We start from the raw sequence: 16014 nt of genomic DNA on the forward strand, positions 1-16014 counted from the left end.
CAAGTTTCAAGTAAATTATTGAACGACTGATTAAATGTGGGTTTTGTTTACATTCTTTTAAATGAGAATTAAGGAAAGAAAAAAAATGAGTGTTTCTTCATACCTACAAGAATGCCTAAAATGAAACAGAAGGAAAATACAGAATGTTGGTGACCACATGGAGCAACCGGAACTCTCATACACTAATAGTGAGAATATTAATTGGTATGGCTACTTCCAAAAAGTGTTGAGTCATATCTACCACAGCCAAATGTACATACTTTCTATAAATCAGACATTTCTTCCAACCCAAGCATATACTCAGCAGATAGGCACACATATGTTCAACAACAGCAGCAACAAAAAAGAAACCGGAATAATTGTAACAGACTTACCTGTAAAACCCTAAAATAGAAAATTACTTAAATCTCCATCAAGAACATATGGAAATTGTCTTACATTGTACCACAGAACATTTTTGAGAAATGAGGACTGATCATGCACCATTGGACACAAAATATGAAGGAATCTTACAAACATGTTGTTAAGTGAAATAATTCAGTAACATGACCTCATTTGTATAAATTTCAAAATGATTTAATTATTCAATAGTAAAATAAATTGTAGTAGAGGTCATCCTTGTGTGGAGGCAGCTAGAGATGGAAGGGAATTATGAAGGCAGCAGCTTGGTTATAGAATATCATAGGCATCTTTTTCTCAATATACCTTATATTTTTAAAAATGTATTGATCTGGGTATATATAATTTGTGCACATTTCTGTTTCAAAGTAATTTTTCTACAAAAACTATTAAGACCCAGATTTTCTACATTTGTCACAGGAATATAAAGGTTTGAAAAGTGCCATTTCAAATAAAATACATTTTAATGCGTTAACTACTGAATGTGAAAAATTGTTGATATTATATTGGTTATATTAATTGCAGATGTCATATGTTGCCTAAATTTTAGGGTTTGTTACAGTAAGCCTACATAGAGTACCTTAAAAATGTAAAAATGTGAATATTCTATGGAATATTTTTAGTATTTTTCTTTAAAATACAAGACTGGAAGTAAAACAAATTTGAGTAAGTTTGTGCTCTAGTATTAACCTTCTCCTCTGATCTCTGTCATCAAGATACCAATTCAAGAACAGATCCATAAAGGAAAAAATATAGAAGCAGAATCCTCATATCGCATCCTGGCATTATATACCAGTTTTACAAGTACAGTGTTTCATCATTATATTAGTACTGTTTATTTCTGTGTGAAGAGTTTATGTGTATCAATAGAGAAAAATTTAAACTTAAATTAGTTGTTCCTTGTCTTTAGTTCTTTTGCTACTCTTATTTGAAAAGAAAAACAAATGTGAAATTTTTTTAATGCTAGAAAGGACTGGATAGCTTTGTGTTTCTTTCATAAACTAAATCTGTTAGTTTGACAGGAATATTGTAGTTCTGCACTTATTGTTGTAATTATATATGTAGTTATGCATATATTAATATATTTATGTACACCTATAACTATATGTATACACATACATATATATGGATGCATGGTTACTGGAGCAGCACCATCAGATTTCAAAATGGAAATCAAACAACACTCTTGAGTACTAAATGTAAAACATCTATAAAATTATGAACTTTTTCTGGGTTTGCTTTTACTGGACTAATGCTATTCTTTATTACTGTAAAATATTTATACTAGGATTTGCATGTCACAGGTACTTCAACAGCTCGTCTTCTTAAACTAACCCCCAGGGTCTTAGGGTCTTGCCATCTTGTCAGGATACTGGACTGGGTCAGAGAGTGTGCCCATTCTCTTAGAAGCCAAAAGATTTCCTTCCTTCCGTTCTGGGAGAAATTTAACCCCATTGATTTTCTCGCTCTCAGAAACATGTTACCATTACTCTTTGTCTTCTAAGACATCTAAGCATCTTAGATGTGGGTACATTTGTTTGTGTGTCTTCTAAGCATCGTAGCAGTGGCTACTTGTTTATTTTGTTTTTCAAAGAAAAGAAGAACCAGCTACTTTTAGTCTTTTTATGTTTTATCCCAGAAAAATAAGCTTTGAATCAGAGCAGGACAAATGGGTCTGGCTTAATATTTGAAATGATGAGAGGAGAAAATATAAGAAAAACATGTCTATATTTTATTACATGATTGTAGAAAATAGGCTTTTCGACACTTTACACATTCACAGGTTCATAAGTAATTTTGTAATTCACAATAAAGTGCTCAATGACAAAATACTGTAAAGTTATAATGTGTTTGTCTTTACGCTGGAGTACAGCTTAGAGGAAGTTATTTGTGTATTTAAAAAATTTATTTATTGTGTAATTATAAAAATACATTCCAATACAGAGATTCAACAAAATAAATATTTGTTTGAACTTTGGCTTAGAGAGTAATTTTTTTTTCTTCTCTCCCATATTTTAGATAATATGTACGTTCATTTCAATTTTAGATTTATTGACATTTTGGTCTTGATTTGCTTGAGTTTTAGTTATTGAAATTATAATTGGAAATATTAGATTAATCCAAAATTAGAAATTTGATTCATGTCAATATTAAGGTTTTTGTTTTAATTGTAGATTCACATACATATGTAAAAATAATTCATTCACATCATGTGTATTCTTTGCCAAGTGTTCTCCAATAATATCGTTGAGATAATGATATTGCTATAGTCAAGTTCCAGGAAAATTCCATCACCCCAAACATGCTACACATTGCAGACATCCTCTCTTATTCCAAATCTTAAGGGTTAAGCACTATGTCTTTCACTATGAAGTATAATATTGACTGTAGGTATTTGTAGGTAATTTTACTAACCTGAGAAAGTTATTCTGTTTATGTTTCTGATAGTCTTTATCTAAAATTGTATAGACTTTGACAGTTTTGTTCTCAATTGATATGATTATATCATTTGCCTTCCTAAGTCTACTGATATTGTGGATTACGTTGATTAATTTTGGAATATTGAACATACCTTGCATTCATGCAATTAACACTAATTAGTCTAATATAATTATATTTAAATAGAAAATACTTTGTTAATGATTTTTTTGTCTATATTGGTAATTGGCCTAGAGTATTTTTCTTTCTTTTTATTTTGTGTTTGTTGAATTTTATATTGGGATAATACTAATTTCAAATAATGAATTGGGAAATGCTTCCTTCTCATATTTGGTGGAAGAAATTTTATAGAATTGATGTTAATTCTTATTTAAATATTTAGTAGATTCACCAATCAGGGCCTAAAGATTTCTTTTCAACAGATTTTTAACTAGGAATTCAATTTCCTTTAGAGTTTTAAGGCTACTCAAATTATCTATTGCATATTTGATAAATTTAGTAATCAGCATCTTTTGAAGAATTTGTCCATGTTATCTACATTATCAAATTTATGTGTGTCGGGTTGTCCTTTTGATATTTGCAGGGTCTATAGTGACATCTGCTTTTCCTTTCATGATATGAGTAAATTGTGCCTTCTCTCTTTCTCTTTGTTACTTTTGCCAGAAGTGTGCAAACTGTATTGATTTTTTTCAAACAGCCAGCCTTAACATTTATTTTACTTGATTTTCTGCTTTAAATGTCCATGATTTCTGATCTTAGGTTACTGATTTGAGACTTTCCCTTTCTTAATGAAAGCATTTATTTTTATAGTATTGCCTTGTAGAAATTATTTAGATATGTCCCACCAATTTTGATATATTCATTTTTATTTAGTTCATTGTATTTCTAAATTTTACTTAAGACTTTCTCTTTGACCCATAGATTATGTAGAACTATGTATGTATTTAGTCTGTTGGAAACAGGTCCCCCAAAATCTGGTCATAAACTGGCCCCCAAACTGGCCATAAACAAAATCTCTGCAGCACTGTGACATGTTCATGATGGCCATGATACCCACACTAGAAGGTTGTGGGTTTATTTGAATGAGGGCAAGGAACACTTGGCCCACACACGGTGGAAAACCACTTAAAGGCATTCTTAAACCACAAACAACAGCATGAGCGATCTGTTCCTTAAGGACATGCTCCTGCTGCAGATAACTAGCCCAACCTATCCCTTTATTTCGGCCCATCCCTTTGTTTCCCATAAGGAATACTTTTAGTTAATCTATAATATAAAGAAACAATGCTTATCACTGGCTTGCTGTTAGTAAATACGTAGGTAAATCCCTGTTCAAGACTCTCAGCTCTGAAGGCTGTGAGACCCCTGATTTCCTACTCCACACCCCTATATTTCTGTGTGTGTTTCTTTAATTTCTCTAGTGCTAATGGGTTGGGTCTCCCTGACCGAGCTGGTATTGACATAGTCTTTGGAAATTTTTGAATTAGTTTTCTGTTACTAATTTTTAGTATTGTTCCATTGTGATCACAGGTCACAGAATACATTGTGGATGATATGACTTACTACGAGTCTTTTGAAGTTTGTTTTATGGCTCAGAGTGTGAGATATGGTCTACCTCAATATATGTTCCATGTGCATATAAAATGAAAAATAAAAATTATGGTATTTCAATTCTGTATATCAAGATCTGATTTTTTTTTTTTTTTTTTTTTTTTTTTGCTGTCACTAATATAGACTAAACTGAGAATTTGGGGAGACAGTAGTCATAATAGTAGTCTGGTGGTGGGTGTGTTTTGCATGTGTTTGGCTAGTCTGTTTCTTTTCTTTTATTGACTTGCTTTTTTTCTTTCTTTAAAACATTTTGTATCTCTTTTTCTATTCTTTCTTGTTTGTTCATTCTCTTTCTCCACATTACTATTTTTTATCTTGTCATTTTCTTTTTTATTTTACTCGTATCCCTAGAGTTTAAATGAAAAAAGGAGACCAAGACACACAGAGTAATTGAAGAAACATGAATTGTCCAAAGGAATGAAATTGAGAATATCTAGTCCATTTCCTCCTTTAAATTGAAATGCTATTTCTGTGCCAGGACAAAACTTTTTTGAGTAAGCAGATGCTCAAATCAACCAAAGGACACAAGATTACCATGACACAGGAAGCTACGGCAGAGTATAAATTCAGTTCAACATCTGTGTTTCCAGATACATTTAACTTCAGCAATAACATATGCCTGAACATGGAGACCACATGAGTTTTTGTATGAACTCTGAAAAATAAGCTTTTTCATGTTTTCTTTGGCCTTCAGACTGGAAAAATAGCATATTAAATAGAAACCGAGCATTAAACAGTTTTGTGTCTAGTCAGGTGACTCAGTGTATCACATTTAGAGTTTCTTCCACTTTTGTATTTTAAATATTACATATTTTCTGATAATAACTTCTTTAAATACAGTAAAAACTTAAAATCTCTTTTACTTTCATATTCTTTTATCCAAATTTCTTCAGAGATATAATCACTGTTATTGGTTTAGCATTTCATTCTTATCAGTTCTAGTATTTTCTAATTCTATGTATGTGTTATTTCGGATAATCACATTTCTCTCACTTATTGACTGATAATAAATGGAAGTGAATTCCATTATTATTGTGAAATTATTATCTCCAAGGATGTTGTTAATGTATTGAAAATATTATTTGTCAAGTGCCTATTATGCTTCAGGCATTGTGCTAGTCATTGGGGATATAAAAATGTGCAGGTACATAAATAACTTTATGAACAATTAAGGGATATAAGAAAAGAAAAAAATGAAAAAGTTGTGTGCTGAGTATTAGTATACTGTAAGTACAGAGGACAGATAACACAGACTTGTGGTTAAAGTAGTATTCTCATGGAAGATGTTGTCAAAGCTTAACACATAAAGAAACCTAAGAATCATTCACACTTGGGGTATTTGAAGAAGATTCAGCAGGAAAAAAAATGACCTAGAGGCAACAATAAACATGATACCCTTTCTGAAAGTGAATGTTTTTCATTGTGATTTCATTTTGGATAGGGCATGGAAAGCAGAGACTGACAGAAATGAGGCTTGAAGCAGCTATAACATTCTAAAGGATCAGGTCAGTCATATGCAGAATTCTGGATATTGTAATGAGGGCAGTGAGAGACAATAAAATGGTTTTAAGTTGAGGAGCAATATAATCTGACTGAAGTTTTAAAAGTGCACACTGTCTGCAATGTGAAGAATTGATTAGAGGAAAGTAATATTGGAGACAGGTAGAAGATCAGGTAAGAACACTATTGTGATAATCCAAGAAAACAATAATGAGGGACTGAGTTATGTTTTTTTGCAAAATGTAGGAAATAAGTGAAGATGACTTTCAAAGATTTCCATATGTGGGCATTAAAATTACCATAATTATAGGAATGAATGAGATATGAGAGATTGATAAAAATGAATTGCAAGCTTCTGACTTAAATAACTTCAATGAGTAAAAATGAGTTCATAAGAAAGAGGGCAGCCTGTTGAATAAGGTATTGAGTTCGATTCTCAGAATGGTAGCTTGAGGGGAATATTTAGTTAGATAAACTAGTACAGCTATCTGATAGGTTACTGGAGAATCAGGTGTGAATATAGGCAAAAGGTCTAGGTGGGATTTTATTGCAAGCTAATATATAGGAATGGTCAAGAATGAAGAAAAGAAGTCAGAGGAAAAAGATAAGAACTGTATAAAAAGAAAATACATTCTGAGGAACAATGAAAGCTGTATTATTAATGTTATACAGCTTCCAGAGTAAGACTAGATAAAATAAGCTGTAAGAGAAAGATTACCACTTTAAAAGGAAATCATAAAAAATAAAGAAAAGTGTCCCCAAAAAGTAAATGTCAAAATGAATATAAATCTAGACTTTAAATAGAAATCATTTAACCAACTAATTTTAGCAGAGTAATAATATACTTTAAAATATAAATAAATAAGTTCAATTGTTACCATTGGCATAATGTTGTAAACTAAATGTTTTTTAAGACTGGGTATTGATCTTGCAAGAGTTCTTATAAAAATGGCCATGACCCATTCTCTGGGTATTATCTGTGTGTGTTTATGATTTACAATTTAATTATTTGAAATTGTCAGCTTCCAATATGTATTAACATTAAAAGGTACAGTTCAAATTGTATATATGGGCTGAGCATGTTTCTTACAAAAATTAAATTGTTGTTACAGGTATAAATGATTGTTATAATATCAAAGCCTGTGGTTCAGGAATATAGAATTCCTCTTCTATAAATGTAAGTACAAAACATCATTTCAGAAATTAAGTTAATAACATAATCATGGGCCATAATAATAATTATCTTATGATATTCATAATTTTTAATAATTTAAACAAAATAAATACATAAATAACATAATATAAGCTTTCTGATATTGTGTAAATTGAACATTCTTAGAATTAACTTAAGATATTAAAATAAGAAACATCAATCTTTAAATTTAATTTTTATACTTATGCAAGGAGACTTCTAATTGGAACAAAATTATAAACAGGATGTATTATTTAAATTACTTGAAATGCTCACATGAAAACACTGAAAATAGGCAAGCAACAGCAAGAAAACAATAGAATACAGACTATCCTCAAAAATTTTAAAAAATACACGGCAACAGATATTTCTACAAAGTGTAGAATATGAATGATTTTAGCTATGTAGTCACCAATGTAGGTTCACATTGAGTTCATCTTCTCTGTTGAAAATAAGAGAGAATTAAAGAGAGCTATGATGTTATAATAACTTAACAAGTCACTAAAAACACCTACACAACTGAGGTTCTGCATTCTGAAGGGAATACTAGACATACACATAAAAGCATGAATGAAAGAGAGCAAACATTAGGTATGAGAAAACCAAAAAAGAGGAAGATTTGGAAACTGAATTGTTAGAGCTTAGGTAATATTTTGAAATTAATGGAAAAACTTGTTTCAGAACTGAAAACCAACTTATAAAAAATGAATTAATTTCATCGTGAAACGAATAATAAGAAAAACTGAGGCTAAAGAGAGAATATGGAGGGAAAATGAAAACAATCAAATCAAAGTTTAATAAAATAATAAAGATCTAAAACTTATATACAATATAAGATACAAAAACGTATGTTTAATTGGAATTTAAATAAAACCAAATAAAGCAGAACAAACTCTGAAATATACAGTTCTAGAAAACTTCCTTAAAGCACACACATACATATTGAAATTACACAACGGTGAATTAGAAAAACTAATCAAGAATAGAAGTCACTGATAAATAGTCTAGTAAAATTGCTCAAAATTTAAACAAAGAAGGAAGAAAAAAGAGGCGGCATTCAGGTGAAAATATATAGCATTTAAAAGAAAACAAAACGCAGACTAACATCAGACATATCGACAATTCCTAATCGCAGACAATGAAACAAATACACTCAAGAAAATATAATGTGAGACACAGATTAATATCTAGTTAAACAGAATTACAGGAATAAAGTTCACAGACAAATGATTTTAAACATGCAGCAATTAAGGGTGTACTATTTCCATGAGCACTTTCTCGGAAGTCTAAGTAATGAGCTCATGTAAACAGTAAATGATAGGAGAAGCTTTGATGTAATGTCTGGGGTGGATAAGTATATATTTAAATAGAAATGTTAATGATGGGAATAAAAAGGTCAATTTGTTTTACAGATGATATGTACTCTAAAATAAAAATTAAAAGGATTTAAAAATGAGGAAAGAAAAATATATAAAATTATAATAAGTTTGCTAACAGCTTCCTTCATGTAAAGAGAAATAAATACAGGTATCACTCTATAATATTTGGAAAGTGAGGATGGGTAGCAGATGTTTCTTTATAGAAAGAAACAAATGGTATCATAAAAGAGGAAACTACTTTCCTAAATATAACAAAGAAGAAGAAAAACTAATGAAATCATACCTTGATAACTTGAATACATATATATGTGCTTTACATCTATATATATACCTCATATACATGCACATAAGCATAAAACCACATCACATCATTGACTCCACATATAACTTTCATACAAATTTAAAAGCTTAACTTACTAACTTATAGTATTTTAGGTTGATTAATGAAGTGAAATCTATTCTGTATAATAGTGGTACATCTGAAACTACAACTAGAAAGGTTACAAAGAAAAGACATACAAGGTTACAACAGGAGAATGCAAATGCGGTCAATATTTTCATATACCAAACAAGGTAGACTCAAGCCAAAAGAACCTGTGAAAATGAGGAATATTTTATAAGGCAAAAAGTGACTTTCATATGAAACATTTAACAGTTATTAATAATTATATACCTCACCAGGGATTTTCATAAAGCAAAAATTTGAGTAGATTCAAGTAGACAGACAAATATTAAATTATATAAAACTTCTTATCTCTCTCAGTCCAAGTCATAGACAATCATAACATTTAGTCAGTACGTATATAGAACTTACGAAGAAAAGTTAATGAAACTGTTCTTATATATCAAACTCCAGATCTAACAATAGAAAATAGACCTCTTCTCAAATGCATATATGAAATATTCTAAAAAATTTAGTAAATATTCAATTATAAAGAAAATCTTTTTTTGCAAATACTGTATTTATGAAAATAGAATTCTCTGACTATAGGGCAATAAATTCCATTTTGATTAAAAAATCAAAATGCTTGTACTTGGAATTCAAAAACTCTTATACATGGAACGTCAAAGAAAAATACCAGTTCAAAACAAAGCAAAGCAAAACCAAACAAAAAAAATCCAATTATTAGTTACATTTTAGTCAAAGGAGAAATGAAAATATTTTATAACTTTTAGAAAATAACCATTATTTGAGGATGAAATCACATATTGATATGACTAGTTTAAAGCAATGTCTCAACAAAATTCCCAGGACTTACAGTAATGAAAGCTATGTGAATGTAGTCTCTCTTTTTCTCTCAAAATATTTTATTGTACTGTCTTCACCATTCTTCTTCTCAATCTGTCAATCTGGTCACCAAGAGGACTACTGAGTGACTCGTGGGCAGGTAGCATGGGCAGCGTGGATATGCTGGGCAAAAGGATGATTCACTAAGTGACTAAGGGGCAGGAGCGAGACAGTGAGCTTTCTGATGAACAGCCTGCAATTTAAACCTTATGAACTGTTGGCTGGGCACCGTGACTCACGCCTCTAATCCCAGTACTTTGGGAGGCTACAGCAGGTGAATCACTTTAGGTCAGGAGTTCGAGACCAGCTTGGCCAATATGGTGAAGTCCTGTCTCTACTAAAAACACAAAAATTATCCGGGCGTGGTGGCTCACCCCTATAATCCCAGCTACTCTAGAGGCTGAAACAGGATAATCGCTTTAACCCAGGAAGCAGAATTGCAGTGAGCCCAGATCGAGCCACTGTGAGAGGTGACAACGTGCTAGCAACCTTTGCTTTCCGCACCTCCTTGGTCTCGACGTCCACTCTGGCCACGCTTGAGGAGCCCTTCAGCCTGCCATGGCACTGTGGGAGCCCCTCTCTGGGCTGGCCAAGGCCGGAGCCACCTCCCTCTGCTTGCGGGGAGGTGTGGAGGGAAAAGCATGGGTGGCAACCAGGACTGCAGTGCCACAGTCACGGGCCAGCACGAGTTCCGGTGGGCGCCAGTTTGGAGGGCCTCACACATGCAGCAGCAGGCCAGCCCAGGGCAGTGAGGGGCTTAACACCTGGGCCAGCAGCTGCGGAGGTTGCATCAGGTCCCCCAGCACTGCCTGGAAGCATGCACCGCACTCAAACTCTGGCGGAGCCTCAGCCGCCTCTCCGCCGGGCAGAGCTTGGGACCTGCAACCAGTCATGTCCGAACCCCTCCCTCCACGGTGGGCTCCAGCGTGGCCCGAACCTTCCCGGGCACCGCCCCCTGCTCCCTGACACCCGGTCACATTGACTACTCAAGGGCTGAGGAGTGCAGACACGGCTAAGGACTGGGGCAGCTCCACCTGCAGCCCCTGAGTAGGACCCACTAGGTGAAGCCAGCTGGGCTCCTGAGTCAAGTGGGGACTTGGAGAACCTTTATGTCTAGCTAGAGATTGTAAATGCACCAGTCAGCACTCTGTCCAAATGGACCAATCACTTCTCTGTAAAACGGACCAATCAGCTCTCTGTAAAATGGACCAATCAGCAGGATGTGGGTCTGGTCAGATAAGGGAATAAATACAGGCTGCCCCAGCCGACAGTGGCAACCTGGTGGGGTCCTCTTGTCAAGTGGGGAAGGTTTGTTCTTTTGCCGTTTACAGTAAATCTTATTGCTGATCACACTTTATGTTCACACCGGCTTTAAGAGCTGTAACACTCAACCACAGAGGTCTGCAGCTTCCCTCCTGACAGCGAGCCCAGGAACCCACCAGAAGGAAGAAACTCCAGACACATCTGAACGTCTGAAGGAGCAAACTCCGCACACACCATCTTTAAGAACTGTAACATTAAGCGCGAGGGTCCAGGGCTTCATTTTTGAAGTCAGACCAAGGACCCACCAGTTCCGGACAGAACTGCACTCCAGCCTGAGTCTCGCAGCGAGACTCCGTTTCAAAATAAACAAATAAATAAATCATGAATTGTTTACTTTTGGAATTTTCCAGGTAATGTTTACTAACCGTGGTTGATCAGGTGCAAAGTAGCCGTGAATAATGGGGGCTGTGGTACACAAAAATTACCATGATAGTGTTCTACTCAGTACAAACGAAAAACAAAATAACACAATTCAATTTACATGTAGTTTTATTTAGGAAGTTTAAAAATAATTGTGACTAGAATTAAATACTGTAGATTACTATTAGTAATTATTTCTGATGTGACAGATGTGTTGTTATATACTTAATCACTTTCTCTTCCTAGACGTACAAGAAGATATTTCTCAGCTTTTTTTGCAGTTATACTGAGTCTATGTACTGGACTCTAGACAGGATGTGGGATGAAAGCAGTGACATTTCCAGTACTAGTCCTCCTAAAAATTCTAATACAAACTTCCAGTGATGACCTTGGAGACCCTAGGTTCCAGATTGAGAAGTTGAAAGATAGACAAGGACTACATAGCCTACATCAAGTTTTGGGTGAGTGAGAAATAAATATTGATTATGCTAAGACATTGATTAATGTATGTTAGAAGTAGGATAATGAGAGCGAGTATTTCCTAGTGTATATATTATTATATTCCATGTTGTAACAAACCCCCAAACCACAGTAACTTTGTTCCACCATACAGTGTACTTTTTATAGTGGTTAACAAAGCAAAACATGTAACTTGAGATCTACCCATTTAACAAAATTTTAAAGCTACAGTACCACATTATTAGCTGTAAGCACTGTTTTACAACATATCTCTAGAACTATCTTATCCTGCGTGAGTGAAATTTTATACCTATTGAACAGCAAATCCCTATTTCCCTCTCTTCCCAGTCCCTGGCAACCAGTGTTCTCCTTTCTGCTTCTGTGAACTTGACTACGTTAGATATCTCATAGAAAATTTAGTATATGCATATAACAGTATACTAGTCAGTCATAAAAGGAGGAAACCTGTCACATGCAACAACATGCATGAATCTCGAGGATGCTATGCTAAGTGGAATAAGTCAGTGCATTTTTAAAAAACTTTCTGTTGGATCTCTGTAGTTGAAAGTCCCCAAAAGTACACCTAAAAGTTATTTGTTTCCATTTATATGTATATTCATCCTATATTTGTTATTTTATCTATTCTTTGAAACACATTTATTTTTCACTAAATTGTACAGATTCTGCCTCTAACATTACTTATCACTGTTGAATGTTTCTTTCCTCTGCGTTTCAATCCTTACCATTTTTGTTGAGCCTCTAATCTTCTGTTGTCTGAGCTTGTGCAAAAGCTTTGTTCCCAGTTTCTCTCTTTGCAAATGCATCACCTGTAACTGAGACCACACTGATTACTATGGAAAGCAAATCAACTTGTATCACCTATTCATTTCATGAGTTTATTTGACTCCCAAGTTTTCACAGTATATTTTAAAAATCTTTGTAATTTATTCTCAGTCCACTTTTGTGCTTTCATCTCAATACCAAGTTTAAATGTCACTTTCTTTGAAGTATTTTCTCATTAACAAAAATAATTATTTTCTTTCTTTCTAGCTGCATATAAACTATAGCTTTACCATAGAGTTTGTAATATTGTTGTAATTATTTTTCTTTTTGCCAGTTTATTGAATGAAAACAATGAAAGTGCCTTATTTATCATTTTAGTTACAGTGTAGGCAATGTATCTTAAGCACCTTAGGTATTAAAAAGTGTGTGCTGTTTACCTATATAACAAACGTGCACATCCTGCACATGTACCCTGGAACTTAAAAGTTGATGAAAAATAAAATGATCTTATGGCAAATAAAAAAAAAGTGTGTTTTAAACTAATTATTGAATTCTTCATTCACTCTAGAAGTTTCCTTTTTATTTTGAAATAAATTCAAGGGTGTTCTAGTGTTTTACCACCAGCCCCATTAATAAATTTTGTGTTACAGTGTGTCATATTAGTTATTTGCTTTGACTAAGTGAATATGTTACAGAATTCTTATTCGTTGAGTTAAATTTAATTTATAGTTTGTGCCTATGACAATGTCTTATTAAAACATACATAATGTAAAAGAAAAAACCTAGGTTTGTACTTTCTTGACCAAGAAAATCTAAAACATGCATTTATAAGCATAAGTAGAACTATTTTTATTTGAAAAAATAAAATTGTATATATCTTACAAGTAGTGAAACAAGTTTAATTCATTCTTATCTGCCATACTGTCCCCCTCACAATTTATTACTCGTAAGCCATTTACATCGTTTGCTTCCCTGTAATTTCGCTGCTTGACAACATATAATAACAACTATAATAAAGTGAAGTTTTAAATTTTATTTTGTTTCCATACTAAGGTATATTAAATTCTGCCTTCCATGTTCTGTGGAATCTCATGCCAAAGGCGTTTTTGAGGAACTGGATCATGACTGCTAAAGCAGGTCTATCACCCTGTTGCTGTAGCCAAATTCATTGTCATACTAGGAAATAAGCTTAATAAAGTGGTTGTTGAGGGCAATGTCAGCTCCAGCATTGAAAGCAGAACAGTGGGTGCCGCTGTTGAAATCACAGGAGACAAGCTAATGCTCAGTGTAGCCCAGGATGCCCTTGAGCAGGCCCTCCGATGCCTGCCTCACCACCTTTTTGATGACATAATATTTGGCAGTTTTTTCCAAAGAGCAGGTCAGGTCCACAATTAACAGTTTGGTGATGGGGACACAGAAGGCCATGCCAGTGAGCTTCTCGTTCAGCTCAGGGTGACCTTGCCCATGGTTTTGGCAGTGCCAGTAGATGCAGGGATGATGTTCTTTAGAGCCCTGCAGCCCTCATGCCACAGTTTCCTGGAGTGGCCATCCACGGTCTTTGGGGTGGCAGCGATTGCATAAACTGTGGTCATGAGTCCCTCCACAATGCCGAAGTTGTCATGGATGACCTTGGCCAGGGATGCTAAGCAGTTGGTGGTACAGGAGGCGTTGCTGACGATCTTGAGGCTACTGTCATATTTCCCATAGTTCACGCCCATCACAAACACGGGGTCCTCAGTAGAGGCGGCAGAGATGATGACCTTTTTGGCTCCCCCTGCAAATAAGCTCCAGCCTTCTCCATGGTGGTGAAGACTCTGGTGGACTCCACAACATATTCAGTGCCAACATCACCCCATTTGATTTTGGTAGGATCTTGGTCCTGGAAGATGGTGATGGGATTTCCATTGATGACAAGGTTCCCATTCTCAGCCTTGACGGTACCATGGAATTTGCCGTGGGTAGAATCATACTGGATCGTGTAGACTATGTAGTTGAGGTCAATGAAGGGGTCATTGATGGTGACAGTATCCCCTTTACCAGAATTAAAAGCAGTCCTGGTGACCGGGTTCCCAATATAGTCAAATCCACTGACTCTGGCCTTCACCTTCACCATGGTGTCTCAGGGAAGTGGCTGGTGATGCATGAGAATATGCAGCTGTCTGTCGAACCAGAAAAGCAGAGAGCCTGAAATTGTTCTTAATGATTACAAGTACAAAGCAAAATGCCTTAAATGATTGTAAAAGCTTTCTTGAATTATTCAACAGTTCATTTCACCTAGGGGGCAGTGATGAGCTAGGGGGAAAAAATGACCACATTGGTAGTGCAGATTGCCACTCTCACTCTTGCAAATAATTTTAATTGCTCTCCTAAATTGTCTGTCTTGGAAAAAAAATTTGAGTTGAATAAATTTCCAAATATTTATGTTTCTCTAGCAACCCACTCACAGCAATTCCAAATTGATTATATGTTGACATTCACTAAAATATTAAAGGAAAATTTAACATTTAAAATTTGGAAGTTTGATATTTTTTATATCTGATGTGATGTTGGCCTTCAATTTTTCACAACTGCTTAAACTAACTGCAGTTGATTCTCATTATTCACAGATTCCATATTTGTAAATTCCCCTATGAGCTAAAATTTATTTGTAATCCTCCAATTAATACTTGAGGCACTTTTGCCATCATTTGTGAACATTCACAGAGCAGCCAAATTTTTTATTTGCCTGATATTAAACAGCTAAGGTAGAGCAAGGTGACTTTCTGTCTTCTTGTTTCAATTCTCATATCCTAATCAGTGACCTTTCTGAGATCTCTTTGTGCAGTGTTCTTTGCACTATTTGCTTTTTACTAGTGACTTTATGCTTTCAAATGCTTTGCCCCCTCAGCCTAGTGCTGAAGTGCTTTCTAGTATTCCTGAGTGCAAGAAGACTGTGATCTGCTATATGGAGAAATCAGGTGTATTAGACGAGCTGTGTGCAGGCACAAATAATAGTGCTACTGGCTGTGAGTTCAATGTTAATGAATCAACAATAATTATTAAATAAGGTGTCTTTAACTGAAGTACACATAAAACAAGGTTATGTGTTGATTGGTTGATGAAAATGGGTAGCCAGAGTGCACTGGACACTAACCCTGTATTTCCCATAGGGGCTTAGTATTCTCTAAGTCAGTATTTTTGGTGAATTTATAGAACATAACTACTATGAATAGTGAAATTCACATACATGTGTGTATATATAATTTCACAGAATATTTATATACTGTGTATATACTATATTT

At 34.4% G+C, this 16014-nt stretch overlaps 1 pseudogene; it reads right to left on the reverse strand.

Annotated features, from left to right (window-relative positions):
- Nucleotides 1-13691: 13691 nt before the first annotated feature.
- Nucleotides 13692-15113, reverse strand: LOC101005288 (annotated as a pseudogene).
- Nucleotides 15114-16014: the final 901 nt, after the last annotated feature.

The sequence above is a fragment of the Papio anubis genome, chromosome 11 (assembly GCF_008728515.1).
Source record: "Papio anubis isolate 15944 chromosome 11, Panubis1.0, whole genome shotgun sequence".
NCBI classification, from domain to species: domain Eukaryota; kingdom Metazoa; phylum Chordata; class Mammalia; order Primates; family Cercopithecidae; genus Papio; species Papio anubis.